This window comes from Aedes albopictus, chromosome 1 (assembly GCF_035046485.1).
Source record: "Aedes albopictus strain Foshan chromosome 1, AalbF5, whole genome shotgun sequence".
Classification (NCBI taxonomy): Eukaryota; Metazoa; Arthropoda; class Insecta; order Diptera; family Culicidae; genus Aedes; species Aedes albopictus.
The window spans coordinates 227,869,358-227,877,063 of NC_085136.1; positions in this window are offsets into that span (position 1 = coordinate 227,869,358).

Consider the following 7,706-nt stretch of genomic DNA (forward strand, 5'->3'; position numbering starts at 1 on the left):
TAAACGCCACGGATTCCCGTATACATATCGAGCTGATATTCCGGTGGGAACCGTTCTCGTACGGTACGCTTGATTTTCCCAAAATTGGCCATCACGGATGATAGATCTGAGTCAGATATTTCGGGAGGAAGGTCGAAAATCCGCACGTATCGATTGTTTCCTCCAGCGACGGACATGTGCACCATTACATGTTTGCCATTACTGTAATGAAAAGGCAAAGTCTTTGCGTTGTTTTCCAACGCAAACTGCATCGCATTCTCGTTCTTAAAACGTATAAATACCGACTTTTCGTCAGATATTTTATACGCTGTCTCCATCATGCACTTATCACCTTTCAGTGATTTAACAAAACGTCCCATATCAACCAAGGTTGGTTGAATGGCATTGTCCGGGAACAAAAAAGCCAGCGTGTTCTTTACTACCACTTCGTTCGACATTGTGACCGGTAGGTATAAACGCCGCACTAAGTCAAAACCAGCACCGAAAAACAAACTGTTGGGCTAACAAACGCGTCTGTACGCCTCGAAGCGTGATCGTGTACTCCCCAACATGCATTATTCATTTAAAACGAAAACAATTAAGGGACAATTTTATTCATAGTAATACTTGAGTCTAAATGTAGAGTATATGGCCTATTGAGAAATTGTTTGGTGCCAAAGTGGTGTAAGTCAACAGTTTGGTGGTAAAGGGCTGTAAGTGACACTAACCCAAAAATTCAAATTTTCATATCTGCAGAAAAACAGCGTATATAATGTCTGTTTCCATCTCAGATGGTGTAGTTACTTGATAGTAGAGTGTTCGGGGCGAATCCAAACTTTTTCGAATATTGTTAATTTTTTTATGAGATGTCAAAGTTTTCGTTCATTATCTCAAAATTAGGTTTTGGTCACTTACACCCCTTTGCTTCTGACCCCCTCAACTGTAAATAGTAGCCCTATCTTCTCTCTTTTCAACAACCTATAGTTTTTAGGTGGTTTCTGGCGAAACTTTCGAGTTATAACGGTTTAAATGAACCAACAATTGACAAAAATCGAGGGGTCCGCCAAAATGCATGTGGCTCTAACTAACGGGGGATCCACCAATTTGATTAACCAAATGCATTTTCCTTACTTTTTTGGGGAGGACTTTCAGAAAATCGCCACCTTAAACATTTTTGAAGACATGGTGTAAATAGTGGGACGGTCTCAGCGAGAGTTACCCAATAAGACCGGAGGTTCTCTACGAACACGATACAAGGACGATGCTCGAGGAGAACTTTCAAGCACTCGGAGTTTTCGAGCGACGCTTGCTAAGCATGATCTTTGGTGGCGTGCAGGAGAACGGTGTGTGGCGGAGAAGGATGGAACCACGAGCTCGCTGCACTCTGCGGTAAACCCAACATCCGGAAAGTGGCTAAAGCTGGACGGAAACGGTGGGCAGGGCATGTTGCAAGAAAGCCGGACAACAACCCTGCAAAGTTGGTGTTTGCTAACCATCCGATTAATACAAGAAGGCGTGGAACGCAGAGAGCACGATGCTGCGCTGAGCCTATCCCTATTTTTGTTGCCGGCCCTCACTAAGCACGCTCCATCCATCCTGACAAGTAGCTGCTACTTGTTTATTTGATTTAAATTATTGTTCAATCGATCCCACGAGTAACAGTACGAAAAAAGAGGTCCACCAGGCCAGAGTCCTGCATCAAGGCGGTAAGGGACACACAGAATCGAAGCGTGCGGTTGATCAGGTTGGCCCTCGCCAAGGGTGCAACCCTTAGAGGGGCGCCGAAAAGGCCCTAGCCTAAAAGCAAACAGAAATTGAATGCTATCAAAATTTCACGGTTTAATGTATCTAAGATTGGTCGTGTATTTTTACGTTCTTCCGATTTCTCAAAAAATTACATTTTTCGAATATGTACCACGATATCACCTGGACATTTGTCTACTAGGTATTTTTATTTGAGAAACTGTTTTAGATTTTTTTAATGAACAAAGCAAAATCAATATGCTTTCTAGTGACAGTTTTTTTTTCTGATAATTCCTAAACATTCTCACTGGGGAATGTCATAAGGTTCAAATATTTTAAAGAGCTGACAACAATATCTTTCAGCTTATACGATTGTTGAGGAGTTAAACTCTTGTAAATTTAGCACAAACCCTTCAAGCCGTATAAGTGAGTTTTTTCCTCAAAACAAATTAAATAGGTATTCTCACTTACCTTACTTACCGATCAGGCTATGGCCGCGGTGGCCTCTGCTGTACATAGTAGCCGTCTCCATTCCACTCGGTCCATGGCAGTTTGTCTCCAGTTCCGTACTCTGCGTAGGGTCCGCAGATCGTCCTCCACATGGTCGACCCACCTAGCTCGCTGCGCTCCACGTCTTTATGTAACGGTCGGATGACTCACGGGAACCATTTTAGCCGGGTTGCTATCCGACATCCTGATGACGTGACCCGCCCACCGTAGCCTCCCGATTTTCGTGGTATGGACGATGGTTGGTTCTCTCAGCAGCTAATGCAGCTCGTGGTTCATTCGCCTTCTCCAAGTCCCGTCTTTCATCTGCAAATAGCAATCTTCAATAAAATTCTTCTGATCTTTCTTCAAAGTTTCCTTCACAAAACCTATCAAAGGCTCTTTCAGAAATTCTTCTAGGGATTTCTTTGAAAAAAATCTCAAAGAATTTCTTCTGAAATTCTTACGGAAACTTTTTCAGGAATTCTTAACCTTCCGTTAATCGCGCTGTTGTACTTTGTACAACACATGGGAATTGTCGACTATTACTTTGAAACCATCTTTTCTATCGATGTCAACCCCAAATGTATTCTACAGGAATCTTATTCGGAATATTATAAGACCTTTTTTGAAAACAGTATAACTCCTTATAATGCGGAAAATTGAATATCGCAATATGAAGAACGTACTATATTAAAGATAAGATAGACAGTTGAACGTGAATTAGTGTATTTCAAAATCTAAATGATCTAGAAATATGGTGTCTTCGGCAAAGTTACTTGGAATATCAAGGGCCTTCGCGAGGTGATCTGAGAAATTCAGATTTCAACCGATAGGCGGCGCTAGTGAGCATGTAATTTTTATATCCCATATAACTCAGGATCCTGAGTACTTAGAAAGATGGTGTCTTCGGCAAAGTTGTTTGGTTGGTTAAACACTAACTGATGGAGAGCCGTTTGGTTTGAAACTCCACATCTAGGTGGCGCTAGTGGGCATTGAAATTTTATAACTCATACATCTCAGGACCCTGATTACCTAGAAAGATGGTGTCTTCTGCAAAGTTGTTTAGTAGATCAAACACTAACTGATGAAGACAAGTATGATGTGGAATTTCACATCCAGGTGGAGCAAGTGAGTACTCAAATAATATAACTCATATATCTCGAGATCCTGATTACTTAGAAAGATGATGTCTTCAGCAAAGTTGTTTAGTAGATCGAACACTAACTGATGGAGAGCCGTATGATTTGAAACTCCACATCTAGGTGGCGCTAGTGGGTATTCAAACTTTATAACTCATGTGTCTCAGGACCCTGATCACTTAGAAAGACGGTGTCTTCTGAAAAGTTGTTTAGTAGATCAAACACTAACTGATGAAGGCAAATATGACGTGCAATTTCACATCCAGGTGGCACTAGTGTGCATTCCCATTTTATACTTCATATATCTCAAGATCCTGATTACTTAGAAAGATGATGTCCTCGACATTGTTGTTTGATGGATAAAGGATGGATGTACTTATCCCGTGACATTGACAACCTTAAGATAGAGTATATTGAAATACGACGGTCAGATATTGAATATTTTACTAAGCGCTTTAACTTCTGTAAAATTAATCAATCAAGTGCAAATTTAAACAAATTATAACCAACTAGTTGTGTAATTTTCAAATTTTGAAAACTTTCAGAAGTATACAAATTTACAGCTCGTTGATTTTTTTCTAGATGAATAATAACACGTTCATGCTTTTGCAAATTTACAACTAGCGTCTTCTGGTGGCAGAAGCACGAAACAAATGGTCAATCAACTGAAAGCCCTTGATCTACCAACCAACCTTGCCAAAGATATCAACTTCCCAGGTAATCAGACTCGGAGATATATAAGATATAAAATTTGCATACTCATTAGCACCACTTACTGGCGAAATATTGATTTCAACGACCCATCAACCAAATGCACTTAAGCTATTTGACAACTTTGCCGAAACCACCATCTCTCTTCTAGTAACCAGGATCCTGAGGACTATTTCATATACATTTGTTATGTTCACTAGCGTCATCTAGTGGTGAAATTACGATTCAAACGGACAACTATCTGTAAGAAGGTCGGCACAAGAGGTAACTTTTCCTCCATTTGGTCTTTGATCTACCAAACAACTTTGCCGAAGACACCATATTTCTGAGTAAAGTGGAGCTTCGTGGCCGTTCGGTTAGCGTTACCAAGCGTGTAACCGCACCATGCTATCCACTGGTGCATGTAATGTATGTCGTGTCGATGGTCTAGTGTTAAGTTCTGTTCAGTCTGTACAGCCTCTGGCTGAAAACGGTGTCCCGTGCCTTTTTAATCGGGATCCTGAGCTACATGAGATTGAACATTTACATGCTCACTAGCGCAACTGTCACTCATCTATAAGCCCTTGATATACCAAACATCTTTGCCGAAGACACTATCTTTCTAAGTAATAAGGGTTCAGAGATACATAATATATAATATTTACGTGCTCACTGGCGCCGCCAAGTGATGAAATTTCAAATTAAACTGCGAATCATCCGTAAGCACTTGACCTACCAAACAACTTTGTCGAAGACACCGTCTTTCTAAGTTATCAGGTTCCCGAGATACATAGCATATAAAAATTATTTGCTCACTAGCGCCGCCTAGTGGTGGAATTTCCAATTAAACGCCCAATAATCTGTAAGCCGTTTACCTACCAAACAACTTTGCCGAAAACACCGTCTTTATAAGCCATCAGGATCCTGAGATATAAGAAATAACATGAAATTGCTCAGTAGCGCAGCCTAGTGGTGAAATTTCAAATTAAACTGCGAATCATCCGTAAGTCCTTGACCAAACAACTTTATCAAAGACACCATCTTTCTAAGTAATCAGGATCCCGAGATACATAGAATATAAAGTTTATTTGTCTACTAGCGCCGCCTAGTGGTGGAATTTCCAATTAAACGGCCAATAATCTGTAAGCCGTTGACTTACCAAACAACTTTGCCGAAGACACCATCTTTCTAAGAGATCAGGATCCTGAGATACAAGATATAACATGATATTGCTCACTAGCGCCGCCTAGTGAACGTATTACGAATCAACTTTGTCAGCATCAAGTAGCCCATGAAATTTACAACAACTTTGCCAAAGACAGTCCTCCTCTAAACAATCAGGATCCTTAGATATTTCAGAATGTATGGGTGTTGTACAAAGTACAACGCGCGACTGCTCGCGTTACAAAAATTGGCGCGAGTACTGAAAGGTTAAAAAAAGAAAAGATACTAAATCAAAAGCCTCCAGAAGAGCTCTTTTTTCTCTTGAAATTTCTCGAATGATTTTCTTAGAAATTCCTCCAGGAAGGCTTTCAATTGATTAAAAAATTATTCAAAGGATTCCTCCAGATCTTATCCGAGTTTTATTAGATATTCCACAGTTTTCTTAAGAAACTTCCGCAGATATTCTTTAAAAAAAATCTTTCACAAATTTTCTACAAGAGATATTTCTTTACAAATCCCTCCAGCGATTTCTTCATAGATGACAGAATTCAAATATTGTGCAGGAGAATGGTGTGTGTCAGAGAAGAATAAACCAGAGAAGGTGCAGGCATGTCAAGCTCGAACAAGCTACGCCTACCTAACATGCATCGAGCGAGTTGGGATGAACCACAAGCTCGCTGCACTTTACGGTGAACCCAGCATCCAGAAGGTCGCCAAAGCCGCAAGGATACGGTGGGCAGGGCATGTTGCTAGAATGCCGAACAACAACACTGCAAAATTGGTGTTAGCGACTGATCCGGAAGGCATGGAGCGTAGAGAGCATAATGGGCGGACCAGGTGGACCGTGACTTGGCGAACATTGGGCGTGGCCGAGAATGGAGAGAGGCTGCCACGAACCGTGTATTATGAAGAAATATTGTTGATTTATTTTTATTTTGAGTTTTATGTATCACTAAATAAATGAATAAATGAAAAAAATCACTAAATAAATGAAGCCAGGACTCGTGGTGCATTGGTCGCACGTTCGCTTCATAACCGGTAATGGGTTCGATGTTGATCACAACCCCGCCCGGCACTTGCAATTTTTCATCAGTTGCTCTTACCCCGAGAGCGGCTGACACTTAACCTTCTTCTGAGCCAATAGCTCTAACGAACCCGGAAACTTGGATATCGATGAATAGCAACTCATGATGGACGACCCCCAATCGGACTGGAAAAGGAACAACAGCCACACATCAACACCATTGTGCTCATCATTCTACCATGATAGGGTAGAAAATGGAAGCAGCGCAAAAAGCAACCAGTTCGATATAGAAGAATAATAGAATACGGTTAGGCGCTGTACAAAAGTGTAAGTGCAGCTTCCAATTGGAATCGCTCACGTAGTGCAGCTGTCAGACTCACTATCTGTTTATTGATTTCAAGGGTGCCGTCGTACGATTCAGTGGAGAGAAACGAGTTATGGCAGATTATGATCGAACATGGTTTTCCGATGAAGCTGATTTTAGATTGATTCGAGCTTCGTTCGTGACCAGAGCTTGGAAGATTCGCTTAAAAACGAACGAGTTACCAGTTTTCAGGCTGCTGTGAAGCACGCTCTTCGTTATCTCTCCGCGGTGGCGCACCATCACACATAGCGTTCCACTGGAACATCCACATTCATCGGTGAATGCCATACTCATGGGGTGCGTAGAATTCGTTCTTCGTGAGGTTTGAACGTTCATGAACATTTTGGGGAATAATAATTGTATATTCATGTTCATTGATTCATTCATCTAAGCCCTGTTCGTAAGCTAAGACGGACTGAAACAGGGTGTTGCTCTTTCGAACTTACTGTTCGGTATAGCTTCCGGTGGAGGAGCATTTCATACTTAGGCAGACGCTGTTTAAGCCGCACCTCCTTGGTGAACAGACGCTCGCGTCGTACCTCCTTAATCTAGCTGAAGTCGGAAGAGCAATAATGCCCAGGCTGCACTACCAGCTAAGCATGTAACTCTTAGCTGGCGGTCTTTGTCATCGCTTGACCCGTGGAAGCATGAGGTAGGACCTTGTGAGGACCAGAATTGTGATAGACGTTCTTCTTTTCAACTCACCGTTTTGCAGCCCTTTATTATTTATGGCGGTATCGGTAAGATCGCCACCTAGCAGGAATCATCCTACGACCAATCAGTGGGTTGTAACCCATTGTTTGAGAAACGCTGTCCTAGAGCCCTCTCTCAACCTTCTAAAAACCCCCTATATGAATCAGCACCACATGGCCTCTCTTAAATATCTCTTTATCATCTTCCTCCTACTCTCCTGCCTCCTGAAACCATTTGCCATTCTTTATACGTTGGGGAGACCCAATCGAGGTTGGGTTAGCACTGAATAGTCAATGGACAGTCAATTGATGTTCCAATGGTGAAAATGATTGGCGAAAAGAGATAATATTTTAACGGCTTTTAAACTCCGCACTCCGCAGTGCTTGTGTTGTAAAAACCATTGAAATAATAAATCCAAGCA